The 14,126-nt window shown below is 43.5% G+C and overlaps 1 protein-coding gene across 2 annotated transcripts in view; it reads right to left on the bottom strand.

The window, feature by feature from the left end:
• Positions 1-13,095, bottom strand: part of UPP1 (uridine phosphorylase 1) — a 99,128-nt gene extending 86,033 nt beyond the window's left edge. Inside the window, exon 1 of one of the 2 annotated variants that reach the window (XM_085607400.1) lies at positions 12,799-13,095. The gene's annotated coding sequence lies outside the window, so the exon portion shown is untranslated. The remainder of the gene's footprint in view (positions 1-12,798) is intronic. The other variant, XM_085607401.1, reaches the window with a different exon arrangement.
• Positions 13,096-14,126: the final 1,031 nt, after the last annotated feature.

The following is a 14,126-nucleotide window of genomic DNA, read 5'->3' as shown; positions in this document are numbered from 1 at the left end:
CTATCTCTAAAGATTATTCCAATTTATACTATTTATTTCTGTTCTCGGCGGGGAAGATTATTATGGACTCCCTCATACCCCAAACAGGGAGACTGATCACTACATACACACGTTATGTGAATCAACTGGAATCATTGGTAATTATGAACGTAATATTTATTTGAGTTGTATGTCCGCTCTGTCTTTGGTCACTATGGCGGTGACATGTAGATGGCCACCATGTGTCCTCTGGTTTAACTTGACATTTATATAGTTGGAATCCACACAAGAATTGAGCTACTATTATTTGTCTCTGTTTGGGCACGTGGCACTTTTTCACTTTACGCTTTGGCTATTGGGATCAACGTTCATAAGACACCTATGCATGGGGTGATATCGGGCGTCACAATATGGTTTTAGTATACCAGCTGCCATTCTCTGGATTAGACATATTTATTTCATTTTATTTGAAACTTCTTTTTTGTTTCTCGACAACAGCTGGGAAATACTGATTGCCCAGTGTTTGGACTTGATCATTTATAAGAATTAGAAAATACACTACTTTTTGGAGTAAGTACTACTCAATTCCAGTCTTATCCAATTTAGGAATATTCTAATTTAGGATTAATGGGACTACAAGTTGCTAATTACTGTATATTGTCTTTACTAATATTATAGATGCGTTGGAGAACTGAACAGCTCGGTACCTTACTCATTGGGCATGTTAGTCCTTTTGGGACTTTCTTGAAACATATTTATGTGACGAGCCTGTTAAAAGATCATAATTGCATTAGGATTAGCAACACCTATCTGGTGGGTTTTATATCAATATTGCTATACCTCTCATAATTGGGTGACAACTAGAAACGGAAAACGTTTCTCGTGAAGACGTATGGTTTTTGTCAACCACTGGCTTTGTAGATACGTTCTGTTCATTATGAACATCTCTTTCCTATCTCCCTGTTCCCTCACATGTATCCCTACCATTTCCATACTCTAACTTTTCCTATAATACTAGAACATCGAGGTGAACATCTATTTTTATGTAAAACTTCAAAACAGAAAACATTGAACTACAGTGACTTGTATTGCATTTGTGGTTACAATCTGTGATCAAGTACCAACTACATGCAATATCTGTATTTTCAGCCTTAAAAAAGTCTAAAGAGATGAAACACGTGTTGGCTGAGGTCTGGCTGGAAGTATTCTACAGAATAGATCAACATTGAAAACTTGAAAGAGAAATTGAACGTGGCTATTTTTTTGCAAAGAAATTTCTACATGTCCCTCTACTAGGACATATGATTTGTATTATATATGCGCTTGTATTCACGGATATCCAATATTATTGTGGACTAAACAACTGTTTAAGAGGGTGCTGGGTGCAGTTCCATTAATTGTTTATATGATTTATATTAGCATTTCTAATGTATAAGAGCCACCTTTGGTAGTAGGGTGCCGGAACCGCGAGTGCACCTCTGTATGTATACGAAATTTACTAGAATTATTGACAACTTTCACGGACAATCTAACCTGGGTTTAAATATTAGCACGAGGTGCAGTCATTTTCCCATTTGGGGCCACTACTACCGCTTTTTTCTTTGCACCATTTGTGTACAACATAGCGTCCGTTGGGTTTCAGTAAAAGTTCTCTAAGCACCGCCTTCCAAGTCAACCTGGCCCAATCAAAGCATCCAGTTCTGCAATGTGATAGTCTAGTGTATAACCTAGAGATCCACTTGGTGATGTCAGGTGAGATGATGTGTTGCATCAGTGCAGAGAACTCAGTGGACTATCTCGGGGAGCGGCAACAGTATTTCACAACCTTACATATAAAAAGACGTCTAGCACACGGTGGCGGAGCAGAACTTGTCTAAAGAGAGAAGCTTCCCGTCCATGCACTTATGACCCTCCTCTCTCAGGCATTCTTGGATAGGGTGTTTTGCGTTGTGCACTAAGCAGAATATGTAGTACAGGGTTCTAAACTAACTTAATGCTGGAGAATACCGAAAAGTCTCACCAACCCAACCCAAAGGTGTAACGTTCTCCAAGCCCAACAGGTAGTAGCAATGGTCTTCACCTATTTTTGGGGTCTCAGTAGACCCAGCAGCAGTAGGAAGGCCAGCAGAGTCCTCTGTGTCTGGTCTCCCTTCTGGATTATATGGGGTATAAAGGTGTTCAGGTTATGATATTCTTCTTTGTCAATTTTCTTGGGCTCGATATTTAGTAGTACAACACTCCCAAGATCCATCTGCAACCAGTAGGTGAAACTGGGTAGGACTTTTGTCTTTCTTGGGTCGATAAATTATTAATAATAGTTAATAAACTTATTACTACTGGTGTATGTAAAAGCTACACCTGTTGTTTAAAACTCTATGAAATGGAAAACCTGGGCCAGGAAGTGATAAGGTAATATATTGTGTTGTTAAGAAAGAACCTTGGCAAAGACAATTCACACAGATCTTTACAGAACAAGTTAGACACAACACTGCACACACATTCAACATATCAGAGATTTATTGGGTGTCAAAATACTCACAAAGGCACTTTCTCCCAGGCGCACTGTGCACTATCACACACCTGCACAGATTAAGACAGAGCTTTGAAAATACATCCAACAAAACCCAAATATCTCATTAGTTGTCTATTAAACCATCCAACAGCACACACTACCATCAGAAATATCAACTGGGCATAACTGTTGACTGCAGTACACATAAATAATTGTAAGCATTTAATTTGTTGAAGTTCTGCTTTAAATGGAAGTGTTTAAGTTTTTCTCACAGCATGTGAAGTCAGTGTTATTAAAATAGTTGACTGGGTCACCAAATGGCGTGGGTGTGATGGGATTACCTTTCACGTCAAACATTTTTTGATGATATCAGCCTGAACTGTCTCTTGAACTTAAATAATATGTGTCCTTTTTTCGGAATTCTAAGGATGAAACGCTAGGCTGGCCTACTAGGCTTCTAACCTGTCAGATGCAAGTTGCACACAGCTCTTCAACGAAGGCTCAACCCACTGAGCTTCTCCTGCTTACCCTTGTTTCTCAAAAGAGTGATTACACTAACGTATTTGTACGTTGGTTTATTGGACCATATTTTGTTTTTTTCTAGGCTTTTATTGAATTTGGTCAAATTAAATATTAAACTCCAAAAGTTGTTTTTTTTCATATCCATCCTATTAAAAAAAGATCACGTTTCTATGGGTTAATGTTTTTCTGTCTCTCACATGTCTCTAGTTTGAGCAAATAGACCAAAAAACAGCTGCAATATCTAGGTCTGTGATTCTGGGAGGCGAGGCAGCTTTACAAATATAGGGGGATACTCAGATGGTCAATAGATTGACAGCTGTATAACTCCTTCACACACTTTCTCGTACCTTTGCAATTACAGTTGGTACCAATATGGCCATCGCTCTCTGCAGAGAAGCCAAGGATTGAATGTGCATGTAGTCTGAACACCTTCATGACCCACTGACAAGTACTGTGAAAACCCTGCACGGCGTGCAGCCTCAGCTACGGAGCTCTCAATTGTACTCCATCATGAACACAAACTGAGAACCTAAACTCACCCAATATGTGCTATAAAAGAGTCATATGCTGCATGGAAAAACTACCAAAATCAAATCTGGAAAAAACGAATATTCTTCTGGAATGCAATTTGAACTAAAATAAGTGAAAAGTAAACAGAGACTGATTTGGTGACATTAGTTACCTTAAAAGTTTTTACATCATTGTTGAAAAATCAATCAGTGTTTTAGCCTATATAGAGTTAAGGGCATGAATATAGGACCTGATAAGGACGCGTTTCAGAGTCCATTTTAGAATTACTGCTGGGTCTGAGACCGTGACAGGACCCGCCCCTCTTAAAGCCGTGGGGTAAATGGTCCGCTGTGATCTTACAGCGACATGACTTGCAGACCAAGTATTCAATTCCTGGCAGCGGGCAGCAGTTCAGCATCTATGTGAGCATTAATGGAGAAACTGAGGTAGGAAAGAAGCACTTGGCATCCCAGCGGCTAATGGTAGTACCAGCTCTAAGTGGTGTGCCCGGTCCATCAGTTCCTCTATGCTTCTATCGAACATGCCTGTCATGTGTCTCTAGATCCACCGCTCTGAATAACACATTTGGGACTACCCCCTTCCGATAGCAGAGCTATGATCCTATCAGGACTTCAATATACTCCATATTGACAGTATACAGGGGCAGCTGAAACGCGTTGACTGTCCTGCAGGGAGCATTTCAACTATCCTCCTGGTACCAAAGGAGAGATAGGCTAGGTTGAATCAGTACAGGTTGTACCACAGCTGCTGATATGTTAGGTTGCCTTAGGTTAGCTAGAACCTGTCCTCTCACGTGACCCAACAGAACCCTGGCTTCTCATGGATATACAGCATTACACACCACACATGCGGAAAACCCCTTCCTTACCTTACGACTGTCAATCCGGCCGCAGACTGCACAACACATGTATTTCTGCCTAGCAGTTATGTGTCAAAAACACGCCATGCTGTTATTTTCCCAGTGTCCAAGTTGATGTGTGACACTGTGTTGTTGGGCTGTGCTCATGTAATTATGACATACTGACATTCCACTGGTTTCTGTAGGAACTCAACCTGTGGGGTAGTTGCAGGCTGCAGAGGAGATGCAACTTCTACCCAGCTCTACTGAGCTGGGTAGTAACTACTACCTAGCTCTGACTAAAGCTTGGGATTACTCCCACCGCGTGCCTTCCAGTATGTTTGTCTTCACTACGGCCACTCTCAAGGGTTCTTGGCTTGGGATACTGGGCTCTTAACTGTTCTTTCTCTGTGCAGAGAACAAACATTGTGATTGAAAATGCGCATGTTACTGCTTCTAAACCATGGCCGTTACCTGGGGTGAGGATTTTCCTTTATATTAAGCCTGGCCTGCGACAGCTTTAGCTACTTTGCTGACCTGATGTGATCCACAGAGAGATCCCTCAGCCACTAGTTGTTCTGTTATTCCCATACTATTTAACCCATAATTAATCAGACATTATTTTATATATAATGTCATGCGTGACACATGTCGTTTGGCGATAGTACAGGCATAACAGCAATGTCATTGGTGCAGCAGTTATTGAGTCCCCATAGCGAAGGTTATTCAATGTGTTTCTCTTTTGACAGCCTAGACTGCTGACATCAGATTTTAGTGATAAATGGAGTTAGAAGCCGGGTGGACCCGTGATGCTGAAGCCCTCCGCGTTGGCCCTTGTTAAAGTATAATTCTACACACCACTACTCTAGCTCCATGAAGCAGAGCACAGTGTGAAGTTAGATATGAAACAAAGGCACACACAGCACGAGACTACATAATGCAAATACCAACAATCAGATCAAAATGAAAGAATAGGGTAATCAGTTTTTAGGGACCAGAGCCGGTGCACAGATGAGCAGCAGCTGGATCACTGATGAGCTGGAGAAGAGGGGATAGCCCAGGGCCACTGGCATGTTTCTGCATATCTTTAGCAAGGAGCTGCGTGAGATACGGGCACGTTTCCATATCTTCTGGGTGAGTTTTGCCAGTGGGTCAGCTCTGGAAGCGATCTCTCTTTCTCTCTTGTTTGGATGTTTGTAACAGATACCTGTGGGCACAGTTCCTGCTTCTCTGTACCGAGAGAGAGTTAAACCTGTCCTGTTGAACATGTAACACTCTTCTTCCTGCAGGGTCTGCTCTTATTCTCAATTTCCCCTGATGTCGACACCCTGCTCCCCACTGTATTCAGAAGTAGTAAATGGCCACACAAGTGTGTGGCAATGAGGCTACAATGTGCAAGGCTCAAGAACCTTTCTTTCCACATCACAGACCTGATGCCCACATTCATCAGCTATTGGTTAGTTCTATTAGGGTTATTAGCGGAAGAAGGTGAGATGAGAAGTTTAGATAATGCCACCTGGGAGTATCTGTTTAATGAGAAGAAAAGAGGATCAAGAACCACATCTTTAGGGACGCACAGGGAGAAAAGACTGGTATGGGGGTTAAACCCATTTTAAATAGTAAAAAAAGGGTATGTGCCAGCAATTTTCCATGCCAAAGTGCACTGATGTAAAACAATGCATTGTAAAGTTCAACACATTGTATTATGTGTGTTGTAAGGTAAATTAAGGGAAAGATATGCATGGTAACATCTGAAATTTGTATTTGTCACACCCTGATTTGAGGAATTTGAAGGACATCTTCAAATGTCATAAAGAAGAAGCAAAGGAAGCGAGGTGCCGGTTAGAAGGACACACTTGAAGAGGTGGCATAATTTTTTACAAAAAAGATACTAGACAAGGGAATGGGTTGGTTAAACAACTACAAGAAATTACTATAGGGAGGTGGAATAGACCGAAAAGGAATAAGTGAGTATGGTGGGGTCACAAATCAGTGGTCAGAGGGAAAGCCATGAAGGTGAAGATGGACGGTTGGATTATTGACTATTGTAGCTGAAATGAAAGCTGAGATGTCTTCACTTGTGAGTACTGATTGGCTAAGAGATATGTGAGGAGTGGTTGGGGAGTCTGAGTAGATGGTAGATTTGGAGGTAGGAGATGAAGTTATGAGGTTAAGAAGATTTTGTGCAGTTAAGTATTCAAGACAGGGTGGAGTGACAGAGACTGCAGCCGGTGAGCATTTCCAGAAAGTCCTCCTTTTGAAGCAGAATAACCACGTTGGTTCTCACCTTGCAGATGGTGGTGACCTAAGATGAGATGAGTGTTTGTAGAAGGAAATTGTGCAAAGTGGTAGGAGCCAACACAAGCAGAGATCATACAGCATTTTGAAACATTTCGAATCATTTAACAATGGGTAATCCTAAGAAAACGGGGGAGCAGAGAAGTCCTAAAAAGTTTCTCCGTGTAGGGAAAAGGCACAATTGTCATAGTTGTATTTAGAGATAGGGCTGGGAGAAAGTGAATATCACTTAAAATAGAAAGCGTCCCCTGGGGAAGAGGTTAGTCTCCAGGCTAGAGAATGGTATGGAGATGCTGAGGATAATGAGATTGCAGAACATTGGTCAGAGTAGGATTAAACCTCACCTAGCACCAGGAAATCAGCAATAGTGAATATGCACTTTACTAAGAAACTATTAACATGAAATAACCTTGGCATGAATTCAAAATAAGATGAAAAGACAGAATGTATGCAGATCTATATAGAGAAGCCTTAATAACACAGTCACTTCGGTACTATACTGTATATCATAGGAGAATAAACACGAACATGCTGCTGGATGGGCGCTGTTACTGCATATTACATGTGCCCCTAGCATATGGCCAGGTCTCGGGTAGCTCTCCGTGCCCCTGGTTTCTAAGAACACTGCCTGCGCCTTGTGAATTATTGAACAATGCATCAGCCAGCAGGTACCCAGATGTCAGTCCCAGAAAATGCATGTTTATTCCCTGCAATCCTCTCCCTTCCCAATACCAATTTCCCTAGAATTACAATATATCGAAAGGTTCAACCACAGGTCAATAGTCAATTATAAATAGGGCTCCCTGTTTTCCGTTTTTACTAATTTTTACAGATAAATACAGACAGAAAACCATTTATTTTCCTGTCTGTATTTATTTTTAAATGTGGATAAAAACTGAAATTGGGTTGGTTTTTGAGTGATTTTAAATGCGGTCATTCATGACTACCAGGCCAATTGCTCTGACGGTCGAAAGGTAAGGGGGTTAAAAAATAAAGGAATTTTAGTAAAGAGCCTTAAACAGCAATAGATATGCACAATCTTGATATTAAAATGTGCATGTTTATCAGTCATATAAATGTAGAAATATACTCATTTCAGATTTAATTTTTTCAGAAAACTCAAAATAAGTATGGATAAATACAGATAAAATTAGCAAAAAATAAATATGGATAAATACAGATGGAAATGTCAGAAAAATAAATACCATAAAACCGGGAGCCCTACTTATAAATAAAAACTGCGAATTGAAGCCGTTTCGTGCAGCTGTGTTTGAATATGTGGGTGGTAATTGCAAATACATTGTACAAACAAAAGAGCTTAATCTCTGAAAAGACACAGTATGGATTAAAGATGGCTGGCAGCCAACCACAATACAGGTTTTCAAAAGAACCTGTTTCCAGGAGAATGCCTTTATAATGTAAATGTGTCTTATTGATTGGAGGGCCATTAGCATGCGTGTTTCCACCCCTCGTCTCTAATGACCCTCACCTGACGTTTGTGGTTGATTAGAATCATAGCAACCCCTGGGCTGTGGTTTGACTGATAGGAGTTGGGTGTAGCAGGCGATGGAAAGTAATAGCTATCAACTAGTCTTATTCCTTATAGGTAGACGAGGCACGACCGGTAATCATATACGGAGGTCCAAAAATGGTATACAAGGCATTTGGTCAAATGGTAACTACAAAGTCGAAGATCGAATGAATTGTGGTGAGATGGCAATGCGGAAAATTTCATAAGGTTAATTGTTGCATTTTTTGTGTTATTTGATGTGATTTTTGCTTTTTACCTTTTTTAATATTGGAAAAATCCATATGGCCTGGATATCAGATGTTTTCACCTTAGCAGCAGGAAAAGTGCAGCAAAACACCCTGGATCTATTTGGTCAATAATGTTAGCTAACATTTTTAAATCCGTAAAAAAATGCCTTCAACCGTGCTTGATGGGTAATTTGGGTGGAATACTAAAGAACCAGCATTGAGGACGGTAGGGACACTGGGACCGAGGTACTATATTACACCTCACCCTAGGGTGCCCTGCTTTACTTAAAGCGTTCCATTGACAGTGGGAGTCACCAGGATTCCGGGCAAAGGCCCTTTCCTCATGGTTACAGTAAACACCCCTCTTTATAGACATTTGGACAAAACAGGAACGCACCCGGAAATAAACCACTCACTAGTCTAAGCCATTGGAAAGGGGTAGGGCCGACGCTTTAACCCCTGGCACTTTTTGTTTTTAACAGGCGAAGCGTTAGGACACATCGTCGACATAATAGTTTTCCAAGATTGGAATGGAGCCAACCATGAGCGACCTGGCTCTGATGAACCCTGCTCACTTCCACAGTTCCAAATTTAAATTGTGGGAGTATGTTCAACTTGAAATGAAGTGTTGTCGCGTGAACGCACGACACTGCACGCACGCCACGCGCTAGCTGTAATGCTTCACACGAAGCGTGGCCTGTGAAACCGAGGCTTAAAGAGATCATACCCCATGATCCCAGCATTAGCTACATACATCATGTGGGAGCCATGCCCGTCACTGAGGCCACTCACATGTTATAGCTGCAGCAGGGTGAAGAATACATATTTAAAATGGATTGCAGTCAAAAATAAAAGGAGTGAACATCCTTCCTGGTCTTAAGGGAGAAAACGGATACCAAGGCACGTAAAGCCTCGACAGCCAAACGCTCCTGGTGCATTATGGGTGCAAGAAGCATATTGATTTATTTGGAGAGTTTGTAAAACGCTAGCAATAACCCCGAAGGTCGCTGTGGAGCGCTGGTAGGATCACACTAAGACTAGGACCGTAGAGTTAAAAGGATCTCTGTAGGGCAGTTGAGTACCGCTGGGTGTGGTGCCCCCCGCCCTCAGTTCTTGAGTTTAATTCAGGGGAAGGTCTTTATGCAAAGGTTAGATTTCAGAGATTTTTTAAAACGTGGGGCGTTAGATTCAGCCTTGAGAAGCGGAATCAGGGGTCCCAGAGTTTGTTTGGGTTCCCTGGCATCTTCCAACATGTACAACGCTCTGCTGGAGCTGACTGACAGCATCTGAGCACAGGTCCCTGGCTGGAATAACATAATACTGTTTACAAGACAAACAAACACCGTTGACCTTATTATGGGCACTGCTTTGGGGTTGAAGGTTTGTACCCCGCTCACAATAATGGCTACCTTTGGTCACTCCCAGGGGTCATTAAGACAGTAGCAGGGACAGACAGTAAACAAATCTAAGGGTAGAGTTTGCTGTAGTTTTCACTGCTTGCCCTCCCCCTAATGTCTGAGCAGCAAACAGAATAGGGCAGGTGGACAAGGGGTCAATCGTGTGTTGTCATTGGTGGTAAAAGGATACGCAAAGTCACTTCCGCTAACCATAGTGGTTCCTACAATCAATGTCGTAGGTTGCCTGGCAATACACAGGCGCACATGCAGTGCATGACAACCACTGGAAGAGGAGCAAACAATACCTGCTGAGTGGCACACATATAAAATAGGTCCATGTTTACTCACCTTTTACAAATATTTTCACATTTGTGTCACTGACGTCATGTTATGATACAAACGTTTTATAAAAACTGAGCTGTCACCCGCTGTCTCTTGACACCAGAAAGGAAGCATAGGGCAAGAGAGTTAGAAACTGAAAGAAACTAAAAAGATGAGTTTTAAATTTCTCCCTGAAAACCTGAGGAGAGCTTTTTTGTCCCATTCTCAAGAGGAAGAGTGTTGCACTGGGAAGGGGCAAGGTAAAAGAAAGCCTTCCTGCAGATCTAGTTTTGAAAATGTGGTTTCTAACTGTAAAGAAAAAAGAATGCCGAATTTTGGATGTAACGTGTAACCAAATTTGTTTAGAGAGAAAGGTAGACACAATACCAAATACACATTGGTGACCAAGATAAGGGCCGCAGGGCCCAATTTCAATGGGGCTCCATGCTCCAATTGTAAAGCAGTTGGCCCTTGTGCTACCTTACATTAGAGTGTTGGATTTTCTAGGGTATGAAAATCTTGCAGTTTTCCACTTGGAGCCACAACCTGAGGTTGCCATGTTTTCGCTCGGTTCACACCTTGCTCTAGCAATGGGCTGTGGCGGCAGAGTGGACACGCCTTGGAAGGCAAGATGCACAGACGCCACATTATACGGCAAAACCTTGCCACAAATGCAGAGCAAAAGCGGAGTTAAATATAGAAGACTTCAATAGATTTCAAACTTAAAGCCTGGCACCGCAAAGGAGGGGAGAATCTAACCGGGTGATATAGAGAGCAAACCTGCTGGACACCCCGGCACAGGAGTAAGGTTTACGGTGAGATTTTAAAAAAGCACTGCAATACAGAGCACACTGTTGGAACACACCCCCATACACTCTTCATAAAACATGAAGAAGCCTTCCTATGTGCTTTCTGGGCGTAGGCACGAGGAAATGGGCTAAGGAAACATGCTTGACGTATATTGTTCTCCCACAGAGTCACTGTGCCACCATCAAATAGTAGGTACAAAACCCACAGGTATTAGCATTTTCTCTCCATTTGCAAAGCCCCTAACATAATAGGTGCACTCTGCGCTCTGATGAGGGTAGCTCGGTAACCTACAGTCTTCCTACAAGTTCTCTGAGCAACCAGCAGGTCACTGACTGAGATCCAGGCCTGGCGGCCTAGGGCGCTCGCGCTGATCACGGCATACATTGGCGGTGGCGGCCTACGATAGATTCGGTATTCTTGCCGCTTTGGCTCAGCGCTGTTGCAACGTTTTTTATGGTTTGTTTTCGGCTGACATAATGAGCATGAACAAATGTGAATGAAGCCACATATAGTAATATTATTCTGGCATTAAAATGTATGTGTGCATCACCGATTTCATCATCACTTTCCCGTACGGCCACAAAATGCACACATTTGTGCCGTGTAATGCACATATGCTTCCGCCTTTCAAGAGATATGATGACAAATCTTTTCTAATGTTTTCAACACACTCCAATACGTTTTTGGATTCAGCCGATGCAAGTTCAAAACAGAACCATCGGCATTTCAAACACACGCACCTATGGTGTTATGGTGTATGTTTGCTCTCTCATCCTGCTCTGTCCATCGCCAGCAGCTTCAGGCACCTGTACTGCCGACCCCATGGGCTTCTCTGCACCTGCTGGGCACCACTCTCCCGAGCTAATAGGACATCAGGGAGAAGAATGCAGCTGCGGCCGCCATATTGGGGGAATGAGCTGTCCAGTGTACATATAGCCTCTTATAATGCAGGCATGCACTCGAACACACTTCCTATCACGTTCAACCGATTTACAACTGCAGTCATGCAAGCTAAATATTTCCGTTAAGGATATACCACTTAAATATGTATGGTATGTGCAGTTGATGCATAGCAGGGTGTGCATATACCCCTATAATCGACGTTATGCTCGTCCTCTCCCTTTGGAATTACATGTCGCGCGCACTGTCAGATGCCTCCTCCCATCCTCTTCTGCCAGACTGCCAGGGGCTCATTTCCATTTAACCTTGAGAAAAAAGGTCATGTCCGCCACCACCGCCCAACAAGATATACAAACACACACTGGCATACATGGTGCAGTCACCTCACACAAAGTGCCCAACCACATACGAAGAAACACACAGGTACAGACAGCCCTCACATACTTACATAAACATTGACACACAGGCACACGCCCCTTGCCAGCTGAGTAAATGTCTAATTTCTGGAGGGCAAGAAGTTATTTCATTAAACAGCTCACATAAAAAAGCAATGATTCATTTACAGAAAACACCCCCTTCTAGCTTCCGCTTCTGTTTCCAGGAACGCCCAGCCTTTACACACCTCCTGCCTGGCTGCTTATTACCGTAAAGGTACTTCCTCGTCGGTCATCAGCGTGCAGTAGAAGCACTGAGGCCCCCCTGAAGGGGGGTTAGTGGGGGGACAGGGGGCTGCATTTAAGGGGCTGTCCTCCTGTCTGTCCCATGGTAGCTGTATCTAAACCGGGCACAGCAGGCAGGCCGGGAAGACGAAGGGCGCAACTAGCCTCACAGTGTGAAAATCCTGAACGACCAGGAGCCCTGGCGCTGTGACAAGGTACAGAGCCCAGGGCAGGGGAAGGCATGGGCGGCGCGGCTGAAACCAAGGCGCTTACCCGCGAGTGCTGCGAAGGCTTGGGACGGATGCTTCTCTGCTGGAGATGTGTGTAGTAGCGATGAGACGTCAGGATGCCGGGTACAGCCTCCCTCCTCCTCTTATCTAGCACTGCATCCCAGGAGCGCTCCGGATATGGCCCGCCCCCTCTACCTATGCAAGCAGTGCACGCCGGCAGACACTCCCCCGCCCACGCTCGGCCGGCTCATGCACCGGGGCACTGACAGTCAGTCACATGGCCTGTCACCGAGGACCGCTTGCGCTAGCACCAGTCTTGCAGGCAGGCAGCAGGCATCTCAGCCCCGGCGAGCCCTTTTTAGGAAGCTCCGCAGTGCGTCATCACAGGCCTGTACCACCACATGGAGGTGGTGACAGTGATGGGGTTAGATATCGCACGTCCTCCCTTTGCATTGAAAGGCTGGGAGTTTCTTCGACCACAGGAGGAACAAACAGTTCGAGTATTTAGCTGCACATTTTTGCACATAGAATCTACTGCAAACCTAAAAAAAAAACACGAAAGTATACTCATGAGCTGTTAAATCTGAAACGTAGCATACATAAGCATGCACTTTAGGGAAACATAGCTCCATCTCTTGATAATAATGAGCAGTCTAACACGTGGAGCTGGAAGTGTGGGCACCCGGCCGTCATGTCAGCCCCCCTTCCAGTCAGCCTTATCCGTGGATGACCCCTGTGAATTGATGACCATGCGCCCCGTTGCCCCCGAATCACATGGCAATTATGGTGCATGTTTAGACCTTTGCTATAGGGTGCAATGGTGGGTGTTCCGTTGCTTCATGTCTCGAGACTCCAGTTATGGGGGACAAAGAGGGCACCTTGTGGCCCTCACCCCCTTGTACTTCTCTGGTGATATAATAATTGTTTGTGGAGAATGGTTCATTGTATCAATGGAAGTAAATAAGTCAAGGAGGACCAAAAGAGAAACTGCCTAAATCAAAGCTGCAAAATGCACCGTTCAATACCTGGAGCGAGGCGGTTTCAGAGCAGTTGCTCTTTTTGAAGCGATATTAAAACTCATCAAAAAGATCTCTCTAGGAGATATATTGTGTAAGATGCGTAGCAACACAACTTTCGATAACTTTTGCAAGCAAGGGTAGTCCTGCAACAGCAGGAAAAGTGATTATATCACCCTTACATGTGGATGTTTCTTGCATTAGGTGAGCAGTGACTTGGCTAATTTTAAGGCAGTCAGAGGCCACTCCTTCTGCAAGAGAGAGCCCAACTAAATTGTGTGGCAACTGCTAGTAAGACATGTCTTTAGCAATATTAACCAGAATTGAGTCTGAGAAATGGTTTACAGGTTCTCTT

Source organism: Triturus cristatus, chromosome 5_2, assembly GCF_964204655.1.
Source record: "Triturus cristatus chromosome 5_2, aTriCri1.1, whole genome shotgun sequence".
In the NCBI taxonomy this organism is placed as follows: Eukaryota; Metazoa; Chordata; class Amphibia; order Caudata; family Salamandridae; genus Triturus; species Triturus cristatus.
Note: the sequence above shows the minus strand (reverse complement) of the source record. Positions and strands in the feature narration are given on the sequence as shown.